This window comes from Falco punctatus (genome assembly GCF_963210335.1).
Source record: "Falco punctatus genome assembly, chromosome: 1".
NCBI lineage: Eukaryota > Metazoa > Chordata > Aves > Falconiformes > Falconidae > Falco > Falco punctatus.
Window position 1 is genome coordinate 87,086,689 of NC_137580.1, and position 18,387 is coordinate 87,105,075.

An 18,387-nucleotide genomic window follows, 5' to 3' on the forward strand; every position below is an offset into this window, starting at 1 on the left:
GCCTGAATGATGATGCAAATCTGATGAGAATTAAGACAGTAAAGGAGCCTACAAAATCCTTTGGCTACAGAGCAACAGAGAGGGGGTCTCCAGAGAAGGAAATTTCATCTGGCTGCTTTGCTGACAGGAGAAGGCTCAGCGTGATAAAAGAGATCCTGCCACTTGCTCTGAGAAAGCCCGCAAAACTCTGCACTGATACATCTCTGCTGACACCTGCTCCAGCTGGTCCTTCACAATTTGACAGGGCTGGAGGGCTGACAGCTAAAGAGGAGGTGGGCCAGGTCCTGAGAACAAGCATAACATTTCATGTGTTTGATCTGGCCCTTTGCTGTTGCAAAGGCTGAAAATGAAAAAACCTAAAATATTTGGGCGACCGTCCTCTCATGCTGCCAGGACAGAACATGCCTCTGATACATTTCCTAGCATATCACTCAAGCTAGTTTTCACTTTCCCCATTTCCAGTCTCATATACCTTGCTTTATTGAACATGTACTGCTATGCAGGCTAAAATTTCCTCCTTGAGAATTCTTCTCATGTATCCTCTTGTGTTGTGCTATGCAACCTACTCTCCTCTGATGTTTCCCTCCTACTGTATGTCCATTTCTCACTACAGTATTGCTAGACACTTTTTTCTTTTGCCTTTTAAACGTTTTACCCTACAAATCAATCCTATGAGCTCCCTGTTCTTTACACTCCTTGAACCTGTATCTGCGCAGGAAAGCACTGTATTGTATATCCTTCTCTAGACCTCTGGGGACTTTGCTGAAATCACCACCTTGAGAATATGAAAATATTGACGGTCACTGGCTCTGGAGTTCACAGCCAAAAAGCCTCAGAGGGTGCAGGAGACTTGATGCAACGTTCCGGATGTGTAACGTCTTTCTCAATTTACATGAAACATTCAGTTGCAAATATTGACAACCCACAAACTGCTGATAATCCACATGCCACACATTACAGAACATATACACGTGCCATAGCATGACAACATCAGCTAATGAATCTATTAGTAAGTCTTAGAGAAGGGTTTTCTATAACAAGGCTGGCTTTTGTAGCTCTGTTTCCAGGGCTTTTCTGTCAATATGATTGTTTGAGGCTATGATATATCTCAGGTTTTGACTGGGAGGAAAACACTAAACGGTTTGAATCTCACTGGAGGGCTAATTTCTCAATCACACATACTGGCACTGCGTTTAGTCTGTTTAGCCTTCGTAATTCACAAAACAATTGACAGGCACTGACTGTGTTGTTTTGTCCTCCCCTTATAAATATGTCATCCTGATAAGTGTTATCTGCTGCAAACACCAGCCAATTTGCTCTTTCCTTTAGAGATAAGATGAAGCATCTTTTTTTTCAGTGAAGATGAATAACCGAGTCAGACCATATTACCTGGAGTAAGGTTGCAGGTGCCTACCTGCTGCACATCTCTAGCCCACTTCCCCCCTGCTGCTGCAGTTAGCATTTCTGCTGAAATGGTCCCAGGTACTTCAAAGAAAGCTGTGGGGTGAGGTTGAATGCAGTATTTCCACTCATTGAAAGCATAAGCCTTGCACAGTGGTGGCTCCTTTGTGCCTCTCATCTTGAAGGAGGAGTCTATGTTTGGCCTCAAAGCTGATGCATGGGCACAGTTTTATTCCCCAGCAGCAGTGTGATATTTTCCCATGTTATAACTCAGTTCTCATAAAGTGGTGCTATCATAGCAACAGAGTATGTTGCCTTCATTTCTTTCCCTTTCAGTCCACTAGTGTTTACAACCCATCCTGTAATCACTGAGCTTTAGTCTTCTCTACTAAAAAAGCAGTAAGAACAAAAATCACGAAGGATTACACACCTGCAAAAAATGACTTAAAAAACCCACTCTGATGGTATTTCTTAAATGCTGAGCCAGGTGGAAGACTTTCAGCTAAGAGAAAAATTGGAAAACTCCCATCTCTTTGGCTGAATGACTGCAAGCAACTGTAAGTTCCATCCCACCAACACGAAAGGCAGTAAGAGGCAGTTCATAAATTACACTCTGCTGCGACCATCAGGCACGAGTTACCAACTTGTAATTTTGTAGGGATCATGCCAAAGCCATGGGCAACCTCAGCCTGTCCTGAGCTCTCAGAATCTCTGAAGCTTTCTATTTGTCTGAGCTTTCTTCTGTCTTCTCCATCTCGCAACAAGTGTTGTCTTTTGCTTCAGATTGCACTAACAACACACAGAACATTTTTTTGAATGCCCTCTGCATTGAGTTGTGACAGGACAGTGTCATTCCCGTAGCACAGGTAATCTATAATGCATGTCCCCTTTTAAGGAAGCATAGCCCAAAGCAACACCAGCCATACTGAAATCCAGAGCTCCACTTCGCACACAGCAGCATGACGTCTGTGAGTTACATCAGTTCATATGAATGCAAGATGGATTTTCACCTATTTTGCAAAGTGAATCAAAAAAGGTAGCAGAAGTTTTTAACACCTTAGTAAAGTTTGGTCAAATCCAAAATTTCTTTAAGTATTTGGTGACTAACCACTTGACTAAAGACCTAGTAGGAATTTAGGCAACTGTTCTGCTCCAACCTGCTTTCATAGGCAAATGTAGTTTCTGCAAATGTTCACCAACTGATGCAATAATTTGACTTTAATGCAATTAAAAGATCTGCCAGTGCTTCCCTGTTGCCTGCCCCCATACGATTTACCTCTGCATTTTCCCTTTCTGGCTTTTCTACACACACCCTGCTCTTAATCTGGATCCCTGCCCAGGGATCCAGCTTCCACTGGAAGGAAGGGATCCCTGCTTCCACAGAAACAAGTGTCCGTGCTGCCTCTGAATCTGGTAGGCCAAAGTTTCTCCATCTTGGAGGGTACTGCCTTCTCTGCCCTGTGGTGTCACACTCCTATGTGTTCATACATGTCTGTAAAGGAGGGATTTGCTTTTTGATGACTTTGGCAGGGTCTCGAATGCTTGGCCCAGTGCATAGCATGATAAATAGGCTGTGCACTAAGAGGGTCTGAGGAGCCCATGGAAGGAGAAATTAATCCTCTCCCCCTAGACAGTGTAACAGCAGCTAGGCTTATCCTTCAGCTACCACTGCTGAGTGTCCAGAACCCTCTATCTCCATCCTGTGCCTGCTGCCCCTCCCCACAGGGAGGTGTTGTGCTGCCCCATAGGAGCAGATACCTGTAACCAAAACCAGTGGTCCCACCACCCCTTCACTCCTGGAAACCTCGCCATTCTGCAGTGCAGTATATTACATTGGAACTCTGCATAGCTTGTTACATCCTCCCCATCAGAGCTACTCTTGCTTGCAGCTCCACCAGGCAGAGGCCCTGGTTAACACGTTAAGCTTTCTTGCTGTCCGTGGCATTACTGTTTTGCATTTCTGGAGTCCTTGAGCTGACAGCGGTGGTGTTGGGGAGAGACAGCACTGGCAAACAGAACAGCCCCATAAACACAGACCAGCTTCCTGGGACTCAGAGGGAGCCCAGGGAAACTGCAAAGCCCAGCGGTGTACGAGGCACAGCCTGTCCATCCTCCCTCTTTAGGTGGCATAGAGCACTCCCATACTGAATTTTCTTCCCAAAGGAGGGAGGGAGCTGGTGTCAGATGAGGATTTCAGGGTCTGGCTCATCAAATTCCAGCAAAATGACCACACTCGTAACCCAAAACGGCCGCTGTGTTTATAGTAAACATAAACGATAACTGGGTGGCCTTTGAAGCCACCATGTCCATTCCTGGTAATTATGGACAAGTGGATACAGCAGTGATGATCCAGAGCATTCGTTTAACATTCAGGCATAATTATGGCCATTATCATATTTCTACCCCTTCAGCAAAAAGGAGGGATGGGGTCAATTGTCCGATACCACAAGCAGAAACAGCAAAGGAGGGGTTTCTTCCCTGCGAAACTCACACTGGATAAAATTCCTGAGTACCACCTGGTACAGTGGATGCCTTCGGTCTGACGGAGGCAGGTGATGATGGAAGGCCCCTTGGGCACACCAGCCAAATGGATTCAACACCAGGGCCTCCCACAGAGCTGTCCCAGCCCCTGTCCCTTGGGTCCAGGAGACAGGGTAGTTCAAACACCAAATACATGTCTCGGAATGTCACTTCTTGAGTGAGGGGAGAGGGCAATGGAGGCATTACTAATTGTAAGGAGGTATTGCTTGTGTGTGTCAGGAAGCCATACCCCCCACAGTGCCATCCCCATCCCAACTCACACTGACTAGCTTGTGAAGGATGCTCTCCTTTCTTCTCCTAAACATGCCAGCTTTATGACAGAGGAAAACACCTAGTTTGCAAACAGTAATTCCAAACACCAGACCTGACTACACAAAGCCTTTATGGTGGGAATATGAAATGACCCATAGTGACAATTATCAAATAAAATCCCACCAAGTATGTCAGTGAAGAAGGATGGAGGGATGGGGGATAAATTTTACCTTTTCAAAGTTGGCAGCCTAATGCTAGGATCCACATAGCATGTCTATTCCCTAAACAAAACTATAGGATTATAGAGCATCTAAAAATTATCCAGAAGTTCGCAGAAGCTGCAAATACACTCCGTCAAAATCACATAATAGCTACATGATTGTCTTACTCTACATGCTGGTATGAAAACATTGTCTACTCTGCACTTCAGTGAAAAGCGCCATCCACAGACACCTGGGCAGATTGGAAAGAAAAGTGGTGTGAGACCTCGAAGTGTGTTGCCTGGCTCGGAGGACTTGGAGCTACATCCCTGTGCAGCTGAGCTGCACAGCTGCCTTGCACAGACACAGCTTGTTGCTGAGCAGTCTCAGCATGGCTGTGAGACCATGCAGCACAGTGTGGAGTTACAAGGTGGACCATCATCCATTTCCTCACTTGCAGCAGTTCCTGGCACAGACTCACACCCTGAGCAGCACTCCTTGCCCATCTGCAGCGACAAAACTCTGGTAGGTCAGAGGGGCTGGAGGGATGGGGTAGCTGCTCTCTTGGGAACTGGTCCCTGAGGTCAGGGCTGGGGCACAGTGCCAGAGCAGCACCAGGAATGATTACAGCTCTCTATTCAGAGGATAAACAGAGGGCTGAAATCTCTGGGGTTGTTAATCTGTCACCTTTCCCAGCACTGAATTAATTTTTTTAATGTGTTTTTAAAAGAAAAATAAATAAAAAGAGAAAACAGAAGAGATGATAAATGGGTCCCCTTCTATTCCCTTCATCACTGGGCAATACCACCCAGGTATCTGGCAGGGGCAAAATATAAAAAGGTTTCCCTGCCTGGCCAGCCCCAAGCTCCATTTGGATTGACAGAAGACCTAAATATCTGTGTATCCCAGATTTTCTCTCCCCTTCCTGCAGCTACAGGGGTTGCAATGAAGTGGCCCTGCTGGGCTTTGATGAAATTCTAGATTGCGTGAACAGTGCCACTCAAGTAGAAAGCTGATTTAACACCATGCTAAGCTGTTCCAAAAAGATTCTGAGTTTCCATTGAGCTACACTGATTTTCCTACTAAGAGGCTGGAAGAAAGCGTCACATAACCTGAATCTATCCTGTGCAAAGTTTGCAGCTGTTAAAACAGCAAACTATTTCCCAGAGGGTGCCTGCATTTGATGTAGAACAGAGTGCGAGGCTGCCTGCTGCACTGGGCAGTGCATGGGCCTGGGACCCACAAGACCCAGAGGCTGGCCCAACTCTGACCTGCTGCATGACCTTGACCACATTACTTCACCTCTTTGTACCTTTACTCCCTTTGCATGACTTTATATGGCCTCCCTGTTTACCCTGTCAGCTCCTTGTGCTGGGGATTCAGCTAGAGCCCAGTACAGATGATACAGGCAGGGGCTGATACCTCTCGTCATAATATTAACATTTGCTAGCCAGTTTTTGCACAACTCCTCACAATGAAGCGAGGGATTGTCTTTCCACAGCAGACAGTGAAACCAGGTAAGAGCAAGTACAGACACTGCCATGACCCATGAACATAGGCTGCATGACACACAAATCCTGCCAATCGCTGTCGTCTTATCTCTAAGAATCACTGCTTCTACCTTAGGGAAGGCCTTCTCCTGCAGCTCAGTGCCTCTATAGCCAGGTGCTGTTGGCCTCTTAGATGAGAGGTGCTTTAGGAAATGTATTGCCACAGGGAAAACTTCCAGAGTTTCTTTCATTCTATTTCTCTTTCTTGAAATAGTAAGTAAAGCAAGAAACTGGCAGGATGTGCCAGTAGAGGAATATGCTCCAGAGACTGTTGAAGTGCACAGAGTCCTGGTGACAACAGTGGTCTTTGGAGCACAATCCATCTCAGCTAGATTGTCTACTTGCTTCCTATCACAGCTGCCTTTAACCAGGCTGGATCAAAAACTACTTCAACCCCTGTAAAGAGTACCTCCATATACGCACCATCTCTCCAAGTAACAGAGCCGAATGTTTACTTGAGGCTTGAGCCAATTACTGCTGAAGACGCACCAACAAGAGCTGGTTCAGCAGGAGACATGCAAATGCATCCTGTAGCATAGCGTTCCTGTGACAGCATAAAGGCTGCTGCCTGTGTGGTGCTCCTCTGAACACGGCTGTAATCATCTCTAGTCCAATATTTACCTTTCTGAAGAGAGCAGTGACCAGCCATCCAACAGCACCTGGCTGCTGTACAAAGCCCCGGTAGAGCTGCTTCCTCTCTGCTTTGTTGTGAAAGAGGAGGGGGGGCAGCTAATCATTTTTTTCACTAGCTGTATCTCACAAGTAATCAAACAATTGTTGAAAGTTAGGAAGGGAGGTGTTTGGGCAGGAGGGGGGAAAAGGACCATGTGTTAACCTAAATGATAAGCTTTGCCCAGCCACAGCTCAGCCTGCCTTGCAGACGGGGTGATGGGCATGTAGGGTTTGTTCTTAGTAGTTCACCTGCTGCTGGCTTTCAGCACTTTTTATTCAGTTATTTTGTTTATCTTGGAGGCCTATTGTCATCACCTCCATGCTGCCAGGACAGGCTTCAGGTGCAGAGCGGTCCACGGGAGCTCAAGGTACAGCCACTGCAGTGGTCAACAGCCACACTGGGGAGGGGGGCTCTGCTCCCCGCTGTTTATGAAAATTGCTTCCTTTGCTGATAGTGATAAAACCAGGCAAACAAACACTGTGCAGGCTATTGAGCTTGTCTTTCTCCTCGGGACTTGAATTGCGTGGAGTGTTCAAAGCAGTATAAATAGACCTAATTTCCAGTAATGAAGCTGGAGTAGACACCAGCAGGTCTGAGTACCACTTGATGACAGGTCCTGTTGTGGGGTTATTGGATGAATGGAGGTGCTAAGCACAGCCATTGTTTTCAAGTAAATTTCAAAAAGACTGCTTCCCATCTTTTCAGATCCCATTTTCAGAAATAAAAATCCTGCCTAACTGAGCCAAATACATTTTCATGGAAGTTTCACTGTCCCAATTATGTACACAACACAGAGGCTCAATGCACAGGGGAAGGAAGGCATCCTGCCTAACTCTGTTTTGTAAATGTTCTCCAGAATGGGGGTGGGTGGGTGTGTAATTGAGCAGAACCTGTGGATGTGCCAGAAGGCTTTAACCATAATAAAAGGCATCATCTTTTAGTGAATACATCATCTGCTTCCCTGGTATTTACTCCCAGTGTACTGGCAGAGAACAGCCACAGACCCCTCATTTATTCTGCTACACAAAATACAGATTTCATATATATGACAAATAGTACAGTTTTCTGATCATTTTAGAAGGCCTTCTCTGTACTTCCTCCAGTCTGAATCTACCTCTTCTGGGTCAACCAATACTTAACACAGTATTAAAGATGGGATTTCCCAGGTCTCCTAGATGACATTGACACTTCCCTGCCTCTGCTGGGAATTGCTTCCAGATGCACCCAGGAGTAATAGTGCCCATCTCATGGTGACATTGCACTGGTGGTTTTCACACCATTAATGACATAGACTGCTCCCGGCTTTGTGACCACTGCAGCAGCTCAGCTCAAGAGACCATTGCATGGACAGGGTAGGTCATACCAGGAGAGCTCATCTCATCATCATCAGGGGCAGCCGCACCGCCAAGTACAGGCTGCCAGTGCTCCAGCCCTAACCAATCCAACATCCTTAACAGCACCTCCATCACCACTCACGCTCTTCTCCCCTCTGCCTTAGGCACCTTCCCCTTTCTGCTTTTGGATACACCACAAGAGTGACTGGCTCTCTGGCCTCCTGTTCAGATGCACAATCCTGCAGCCAGCCTAGACCACAGCTGCTCAGCCATGCCACTCAGGGATAGCAGTGTGCAGCTGCCGAGCCTCACGGCCAGCCTCGGAGAGCCCTGCCATGGATTTTAGTGGGATTTACTGCACTGAAATGCAGAAAATGTCATTGCCTTTAGGATTAGTGCCTTCATTTGCACATACAGTAGTGCATGCTGTCTGTGTCTGCTTCCTTGCACATGGTGCTCAGTCCTTCAGTTACCTCCACCAGGACTTCTGCCTGCAGGACACCCACAATTTTAATTCCTTCTATCAGCAGTCACTGCAGCTGGGCAGTTTCCAAATGCTACTGGAGCACAGAATATCAGCAATTTTATCACGGTCAACCTAACAGGTTAATTTGTGATTATGAATGATACCAGGTCTTCCAATACAGACTAGTACAGGATTTTTACAGTGGTCTTTGAACTAAAAAGTAATTATTTAATTAGAAATGTTTTAAGTTTCCATTATAAATGGTAAATAACAAGGCTGAAGCAAGGTAGGCTGAGGAAAGGCTGCCTAGGCACGAGCCACGCAGCCCCCAGTCTCCTCTGGTCACCAGAGCCTCCTCTGTGGTCACCAGAGCCTCCTCAGGGAGCACAGCTGCACTGCAGGGTAGCATCCCACAAGAATAACAGATAAACACGCACATTTCACAAGCCACCGGGCACTATATTTCTTCTGATGAGAACCACCCATTATTCTTCCATCCTCCTCTTTGTGTCACATTAGGGAGAGGTTTCACAAAGCCAGTCTGGGGACTGGTTTATTTACTCCCAGCTGCGCTGCACGGCACCCAGGTTCATTGGTATTGGTTACAAATGACCTCAGGTCTTCCATTATGGGCTAATGTCTGCAGCCCTCTGACCTCCGGAAGTGCTTAAGGAAGAGCTGCAGTAAATCAGAGCAGCACTTGGTTATGGAGGAGGAAAGTCCCTCCTTATCAATCTGCCAGCGGGAGGGGAAGGACTCCAGCTGAGCTGCTGAAGGGTTATGTGCTCTCAGCTGCTCGGAACACTCTGCAGGCAGAAGCGGCTTTTGCATCTGCACTTTGCCGCCAAGGGCTGTTCGAGTGATGCCGGAGGGCAGCAAACCTGGCTGCGTTTCTCTCTCAGCCTAGGGTGGCAGGGGAAATCCCGCTCATGTAACAGGGTGCGCACAGGTTGACTTCTGTATCAACCAGCGCAAATGTGGGCTACATCAAATATGGCCCCACCGGTACCAGCACATGTTCCTCTGCTTTTGGGTTAAATGACATTGGTGCCAGCCCCGCTGCACGAGCCTGAAGAGAGCTGCAGAAGCTGCTGGAATTGCATGGATGACTAGGCCTGAGGGCTTCTTCAGGCTGCTGTTACAGGCAGTTTTTCAGGATACCATCTGAGGACCAGTCTTTGTGGTGGTGAGAATGGCCAATGTGATGACTATCCTAGCTAGAATGTCCCTTTGAGAATTAAGGAGCGGAAAACTGACAATGTGCATATCTCGTAAGCCAGGCTGGGTCAGCCACTAGCTCACTCTGGAGATGTCTATGCAGGCCACTGCTTGGCCCAGACAAACTCTTTTACTGATTTCATCTGAAGGATGTCTGGTCTCACACACTGACTCTACGGCAAAGTGAAGGCTGTATTTCAGGAGCCTGCACTAAGGTCTATAATCAATCCTTACCACTTGGCTCCTTACCAGAGGATATGAACAGTCTGTGCGGTCTGAGCAAATTAGTAATTGGGGAGTCAACCTGAGGATGCTATTAAACACCCTGTGTGCCACACCATGTGGAATTACAGGAGGAAGCAGTAATGTAACCACAAAACATCACACTTGCAAATCATCTTAACTACAAGCAGTTCTCCCTGTGAGGGTGGAAACAAGAAAATTTGCCACATCCTCCGTGCAGACAAGTGGAGCCCCAGGAGAGGGCACAGAGGGGGGAAAGCGTGTTACTGAGAGAAGCTCCTGTCCCTGCAGGTCCTGCAGTCAGTAGGGGATCTCAAAACTAGTAACAAGCAGCTCATGGGGAGGCCCAAAGAACATTGGGATGGGACCAGGTACTTCCCTGCTCTGGGCAGGCAAAGAAGGGGAGATGATAAAGATCTGCCAATGAGAACTTGACATGCACAACTCACCCCTTACAATCAGGGCAAGAGGACCCTGAAGAACAAAAAATCCCAAAGGTGCCAATATCCTTTCCTTCCCCATTTATCTCCTATACAGTTCTAGTCTTCATCTCTTTCTCAGAAAGCCTGGCCCAGTCAGATCACAGGAGCTCCCTATCCCAAACATAATTCAGAAATTATCTTTACCTCATACATAAATAATAATAATTAAAAAAAAATAATTCTGCTGTCCTAGAAGCAAATGAAAAAGCAGCTGATCCAGCCTGCTCAGCTCTGGAGAAGCCTTGAATATCTGACACTCCGTCCACATCGTCCATCCCAGGAGCAAGAACAGCACCCAACATAAAAAGCAATGGAAAAAAAGGGAACATAAGGATTTTTAATGTAATCAAATGTGTCATGTGCCTAAAAAGTATTCTGCTTTATCATATACATGCATACATAGATCACTTTTTATGTGTTTTTTTACTTCTGCCTGTCTCCAGAACAAACACTGCAATTTTACTCTCCCATAACTGTTTCTTGGCTCCTTCTACACATTCCAGTACAGCAGCATCACAGATTCACTACAGAAAGGACTTACTCGACCAGCTGATCTAGTTCACTGCCAAACTAGCATTATTCTCTGTTGTATGAGGACTAACTCTTTGGGGAAAGATAGGGTGTAACATCCAGCAAAGGAGAGGCTCTGCCCTTCAGGATGTAGGAAATACTACCAGAAAAAATACTTTTTTCCAGCAGAGCTTAAGTCCAAGCCATACAAGAACAAGGGCCAAGGGTGCAGAATCACCTCCTGATGACAACTCACTAGGTCACCCGGAGAGGTTTTTTTGTGGCTTATGTGCTTTGGGGTTTTTGTATTCTATTGCGAAAGGAAGTTTACAGTGGGGAGGTTTTTGTTCAGCTACAGTTACAGACAGGCCCAGACCAAAACCTCGTAATTACAGAATCCCAGATCTTGGAAATGTCTGCAGATGTATTCACACTTCACAGTTCAGACCCAACTTTCCACTGCATAAGGATCAGTAACTGTTTTTTTTAACATGCAAGTATTAAGCTCAACCAACCACACAGACTGAAGAAAGAGCAGCGTGTTTCTATACATGCAATGCAGACAAGATTTTTTTCAAAGAACAACATCCATTGTGAGCCTGGATTCCCAAGTCAGCCTGAACACAGCAAACTGACACCCCATTTCTCCACATCTCTGTTTAACTGCTTGTTTGCTGTCCACTTGGTGTTTCAGAAGTACTAAGCCACAAGATCCAGTCCTGCCAATTCTGTCACTTCTCACGTGACAACTGTCCCTCTTCCACATGGTGATAACAACTTTGAAATTCACTTGGCATTTCAGTTTCCTTCCTGCTTCTCTCAACAGCTACACAAATGATGTCAACACATACAGAACAATAGCATGTCGTGAGCTGATAAAAGCACATAGTGCACAGGAGCCTGTGTCCTCAGGGTGATTCCCAAAAAGCCACTTACATCCATTAAAAAGCGTACATAATCAATAATTCTTACAGAAATAAGGGAGTCAGAATTTATTGCTCTCTTCTTTTGCGTTGTAGGTCCCCGATATTGATGGGGTCAATGGTTAGAAATGATGCAGACAGGTCTTGTAAAATGGAAAGCTAAGCTAGGTAGACCTGAGCTTTCTAAAAGAGAAAACTGAGCTGTCCCACAGCTGCATCTCAGTCGTCACAGTCACCAGGGGTTTTACCTTCTGCTGCGCCTCAAAGAAGGTGCAGGACCACAACCCCGCTCCACACCAAATACACATATACATTATGTGACATGTATACTCCAAGCCAGAGTTTCATACGTGCATACAGTACCAAATCTGTGCGTAATGATAGCTCATCTCAGTCCTGTAAGACTTTCCCTACAAATCTACCATAGGATAAATCACAGCAAAATACCATGTTCTTATTTTTCAGTTTCTTTATCTTCCTCACTACCAAAGTGGATTCAAAACTTTCTCTAACAAAAAAACCTGAACAGCAAAATAAAGCACAAATAAAAACCAAGCACTGTTTTTTGTAGTGGAGACATTTAATGACAGTTTCATATTATGGCAGCCCAGAATCCTGGGACTGCCCACGAAGACACTATCTGAAATAAAATAAGATTTGTGACAAGTCTGTACTCCAAGAAAAGTATCACCAAGGCAATAAACTCATGGCACACTGTCTTTGGCAGTGGAGAATCTTTGCTTTTCACTGCTTCATCCTGTTCCTGGACTGCTATTATATGGAGCCTTGTTTTAAAATGAGGGTCACTCAATGACCAGGTTTGTAGCACAAGGAGCCTGGGAGAAGGGTGCAGGGGAAATACACACACTGCCTAATGCCGGGCCACCACACCAGCGCCCATGCAAGGGAACCCAGCCAACACCACCCTGGGGAAACCACATCAGACACAGTGTGCAGAAAAACCATGCCAAGGGTCTTTTCAGGCCTCCTCCATAAGCACTGATTAAACCCTCTCCCCTTTCTTATCTTTTTTTTTAAACAAGCAGTTTTCTTTCATGAGCATACCCATCCATCAGCTGTTTAACAGCAAAATGTGGACAGCTAATGGGGGCACTTCAAACACCAGGGGCATGTCAGCTTGTGTTAGAAGTTTAAGTCTCTGAAATAGGTATAAATGCAATTCAAGTGTGCAAAGTAGCTTTTCTATAAATATGAATAGGTTGAATTTGAGAGCTTTGAAAACTTGACAGTGCCAGTGAAATCCCACTACTATGAAGACAACCAGGCTTTGCTCCCTCCCGTATTAAATCATTTTAAAACCTGTTTGCTGACTGTTTTTACAGTTACTGTAAAGTGAGAAAACTTCCAAATTCACACTTCCCCTAGTATTTTTTGCCACAATCTTAGTGCAATTAGTCTGGTTTATAATGGAAAACAGATGAAAGTAGAAATTAAATCAAAACCTTGCCAGATATCTAAGGTGTTTTCATGCCATGCATCCCAAGAAGCTTTCCCAAAACCAACAACATTAAATTAAAAGCTCAAATATTTCTACCAGACCCAACAAATGCAGATTAAGCTTGAATTTAAACGGGAAGTGAAAAGATTTTTCCTTCTTTTCACCTGCCAAGCCTTCAAAGTTCAGGGCTCTGTGTTTCTCTTTCATCACTTAGCAGCAGAAACACCTAGGGTTGAGTGGAGAGATTTCCTCCTCACACTGGCATTATTCATTATTTCTGAAGTGTCGACAAATGTCTTCAACACTATACAACACATACAAACAGAGAGTCCCTGCCCCAACGAATTTACAGTCTGAGGCTGTTATCTTTGTTCTGCTTTGGTATATCACCACAAATTTCAACAGGGCACCAGATGAGACCAATCCAGCTTCCACTAGCAGTTTCCCCCTGCTTTTAATAGGGCTTGGACCAGTCCCAGTCAGACTAAATTATAGAATTAGCCATTGGAGGAGAAAGCTGAGTTCTTGGCACGCCTGCAAACAGCAAAAAACCTGATTCTCAACAGGGTTTTTTTAAAATTAAGTGTATATTTGAATGTTTTCACACATAATACATTTGGAGAACTTAAAGAGCTCCCTTTCACTTTATCTTTCAACCACAGCAGTGCTACAGATCAACCAGCAGTAGGCAATTTCTGAACCAAGGCAGACGGGCAGCTACAGTAACAGCTCCAGCTGGTGGAAGTTGGTGAAAGTTTTGTTTTGCTTTCTGGAATTTTGTGCTAAGCTTTCTGCCAGGACATTTCACAGACTGGAAGCGTGTATTTTCTCTGACATTTTGAGAGCCTCCTATTGTTTCTGCAAATAGCTTAAGAAATTTATTCCAAATTCAAATTGCCACAATTTCTGCATATCCAAAATTCTGCACTGAGTTGCTGCCCATGCCTTTTGCCAGCTGTATCTTGTGGAAGAGACTGCACACTCTCACAGTCCTGTGCACTAACACACACAAAAGGCACGTACACCTACCAACACCCAAAAGGTCATACGAGGATAGTACCACCCAGATATTACCCTTCTGGTTTGTGCTCTAGCTGGGGCATGGGTCTTTATCAACATTCCTAAGTAAGCCAAACGTGATTTTAAACCTGGTAATAATTAATTATTGTAGTTCAAGCAGTGTTTGGATCCACAAGGGAAACACGTTCCAACTAAATGCAGGATGGACATTACTGCCATGACTGGGGAAAGAAACATCTAAAACCACAACATGTCCTAATTACTACTGATTCATACCATGCCAAAGCCCAGCATCACCACATACAAATGCCACAGGTTACAACAGACTGACCTCACCAGTCCATAAACCAGACTAAGTTCAGGCAAAGACTATGTGAAAGAACTGAAAAAACTCCACAACTCACAGAGCATCTTTGAAGTCACATGCCATCAGTGTCCCCATGCAAAGCCCTCTCCAGCCTACCTGCTGCCGTCTTCAGGTAGAGGGGGATCCGAAAGGGCTTTCTTGCTTACAGCATTTTGCTGGTCTGCTCTCTGTTCCAGACGGGACATGGCCATTAACATCCAGGCAAGATGCTAGGTGTTCCACTCCTCCTGTCCTCTAGCTCACAAGTGCTTCTTGCAGTTATCCCTGGTTTCAAGTAGTATTTTCCCAATTTTCTCAGAGATGTCCTTCTCCCTCCAAGATGAGAAGTCTTAAGTGCCTTCCATCTTCTTCCTCAACCACTTGGCTCAGTCACCCAGCCACTCTGGAAAGCAAAAATCAAGATCATGAGACTTTTGTGCAAAAGAAAAGTTCACCATAAAATGTGAAAGTACACTGCAAAGGATAGCTATGGCAGTTTCTATGTTCAACCCAAGCAAATTGCTCTCTTATTCTTTTTAAAGGTGAATTTATTCTGTTTTATTGGTATTTTCAAAAGTTCCAAAACAAACTTAGGCATAAATAGCTTTCATTAGAAAGTATCTAGTCTACTTACCTGGAAACACTGCTTGGGTATTTAATAGTGTAACTACTTGTCTCCAGTGTATCAAAATTAATTTCCTGAACAAAATTTTTTTAGTACTTACTAAAGTTTTAGCTTGTACTTAACTTCCTTGTTTTGAAAAGCTGAACCTCAGTTGCTTTCTCTCCTGTAGCATCACCCCACTGCTTCCACACTCCATTCAGAGCTGACAGGAGCAGACACAATGCTCAGCTGTGTTCAATGTATAATTCAAGATAATTTCTTTCCACACTGAAACTATCTGTTTACTGTGGGACCACTCTAGGATACAAGGCTAGCATTGGATTGGTTATTTGGATAAGAAAGGGGGGGAGGGGGGTTTGCCACATCTTTCCGGTGGGAATGGAGTGTTCCAAGATGTATTAGATTTAGGTTATTGTGAAAAAGGGATCCACTGTGAAGGTCATAAACAAGCTTAGTTTCTGAATGGTTATAAAATGTCAGATACTCAGGTTCAGAGCACAAGTCCAAGTTCTACATAAAAGTGCCTTCAGCTTGAAGGAAATAAGGACTCCTGGGGAGCCAAAGACTAGCTGATTTCCTTTATAAACCCTGAAAATTCTTTGGGGAAAAGAGACTTACATGGTCTACGCTTTCACCGTCTAGAAATAACCTCCTCTCACTCTCTGACTCCCCTTTTGCTGTCTGCTTCTACCTCCCACTCACCCATTTCCCATAAAGGTTTTCTGCAGCACAACTGATTTGAAAACTCGGATTATTCTGTTAAAATTGCTGACTTTGGACTTGGGACCCCAAGCCAGATTGGGACAATCCCCTTGGGTCCTTTCTCCAGCTAATTTATAGCAATTTTTGTTGAAACAAGGAGTTACGGTCTGTAAAAGGCTTGCTGTCGGCCTCTCATAAAACCCCAGCACCCTGTCAGAGAAGGGATGGAGCCTGGGAAGAAAGTTTCAACAGTGATCAGCTGGTTTCCAGATGGGTGGCCTTCTACACACTGTCCAATCCCATGGGTCCAATAAACCAGCCCTGATTTTGCACTTTAAAAAAACAAAGATACAAACCCTCCCCTACTCTCAGTTAGGGTTTTATAAACACGCTCCCAGTCTCTGTGTCAAATTTATTAAGAAGAAATTCATTCTGCTGTCTCTGCCCCTCTTTCTCTTTGCATGCATGTGGCAGCCCCTTTTGCTCTGCTTTCTCACTTTTACATGAGATGGAGAAACTTGCATCATGATTTACATCCTTCTGGGTTGTTTCCCATCAGAAATAAAGGAGGAGGCAAGCAAGTCTGAAAGTTGAGGGATTGGCCTCCAAGGTATAAAACCACCCACATGAGGCAATGTTTGTTCTCAGTCTGGCATAAATTCTCCTCTTGTTCTGTCCTCTCCAACAAACCAAAAGTGCACATGATCAAAGATGTAAAAGGTTGGTCAGCAATGCTGGTAGTTGCAACAGGCGTACGTACTCCTGACTAGGTGAGAATGCTGCCTCTGAAACAGCACTGCCACGGAACCTACTGCTACTGCTCAGAGCACCTGGCTCTGCCTCGTGCAGAAAGCAAATTACGTGCACCTACAGACATCGACTTCAGTTCCCTTCCAAGTAAGGAAATCTCTATCAGCCTCTAGACAACTATTTATTCAGCTAATATGTCTGTCTATATTAAATGTGACATGCATAATTTTCCCTGTATTTAGCCCAAACTCCCCTTTTATTTTCAGCTCATTACTCTTACTGACATCACTGACTTCAGCAGTGCAAGGATTTCAGACCTGGCATTATCCTGAAGGGAACCAGAGATGGCTGTTGTGGTTCTTGTGCCTGGCAGATGTCTCAGAGCCAATATTCAGGCTTTGGACTTTTCTTATAAAGCTACAACTTTGAAGCCAGTTTTGTTCTTCTCTAAACTTTACCTATAAACATTATTACTTCTACATAGGAACCATTAGGACTGTTCTCTCAACTGTCCTATCAAGGTGACAACCCTGTTTATAACATGCTCAGAGATTTTAAAAAGCACAAAAAGAGAAAGGATAACTGTAGAGGGAGACTGTCTTCACAAAGAGTGGGTAAATGTCATATTTAATCAAGATGTAGAACTGAATTTCTGGGCATCATAAATGTCTGCTCACTAAAATACATAGTTATGGGTGATCCTGGAATTTGAGTACTTAGACTTGGTCTTTTACTGAGGAAATTAGTGGAAACTATGCTAAGGAACAGACTTAATTGCATGGGTAAATATGTGATAATGGTACCACTGATAGCTTAGAGCTTTCTGAAAGATTCAGTGTGTATGGGTAAGCATGATCTAGTTTATATTGTTCAAATGTAGGGTTTTTTTAAAGAGAAACCTTCAAGAAGGACCCTTAGCAAAAATTCCTGATGTCATCATGGTGTGAGAAGGAACCACCTCTTGTAAGATTAGTAACTGGTTAAAAGAAAGGACACTCATTTTTTACAGCAAAAAGGGTTGTTAAAACACTGTTCCGAAGGTCTGTCCTGCCATCTCTCCTGTACAACTCATCCATAACAATGCAGGAAAGGGGTGATTAGGAAAATGACATTTGCAATTGATTCCCAAATCATTCACGATTGTCAAATCTGAAACTGAGGGGGATAAGGTGTAGTGAGATCTCAAACAACTAACTGACAGGGTATGAAGCGCCAGATTGAATTACATTTCAATAACTACAAAGTAATGCATGTGTGGAGAAACCCAAACTCCATAAACTCTTTGACATGTCTGGGTTAGGTATTAACACTGACAAAAAGAGATTTAGAAATCCCTGGTGATATTGCACTGAAGACATCAACTCAGTACTTGTCCTTGGCCAAAAAAAATCCCTATAATGTTAGAAATTGTTAGGAAATGGACAGAAAATAGAATAGAAAACTTCCTTATGCCTGGATGTGAGCCTTGACCACTGCTTCATTCCCTCTAAAAGGATACAAGAGACACAGGAAACACAGAGCAAATGGCAGTAAGGACGAACAGAAAATAGCTTTCATGCAGGGCAAAACTAAAAGAGATAGGACTTTTCAGCTGGAAAGGAGAAGAGTTTGAGGGGACATAGTAGAGGACTGCAATGAATTGACAAATGTGATTTACTAATTAACCAGGCAAAGCTGGGGGACATTCTTAAG

General features: G+C 44.5%; 1 protein-coding gene and 1 long non-coding RNA gene across 2 annotated transcripts in view; one reads left to right on the forward strand and one right to left on the reverse strand.

The window, feature by feature from the left end:
• The window catches only part of TBX1 (T-box transcription factor 1), a 153,160-nt gene that overhangs the window by 118,658 nt on the left and 16,115 nt on the right, over positions 1-18,387 (reverse strand). Inside the window, exon 1 of the mRNA XM_080373962.1 lies at positions 14,736-18,387. This exon is cut by the window's right edge and continues 16,115 nt beyond it. The gene's annotated coding sequence lies outside the window, so the exon portion shown is untranslated. The remainder of the gene's footprint in view (positions 1-14,735) is intronic.
• Positions 1-18,387, forward strand: part of LOC308058356 — a 41,404-nt gene that overhangs the window by 13,299 nt on the left and 9,718 nt on the right. The window contains exon 2 of the long non-coding RNA XR_013925782.1: positions 1-18,387. This exon is cut by the window's right edge and continues 9,718 nt beyond it. This is a non-coding gene — a long non-coding RNA (uncharacterized lncRNA).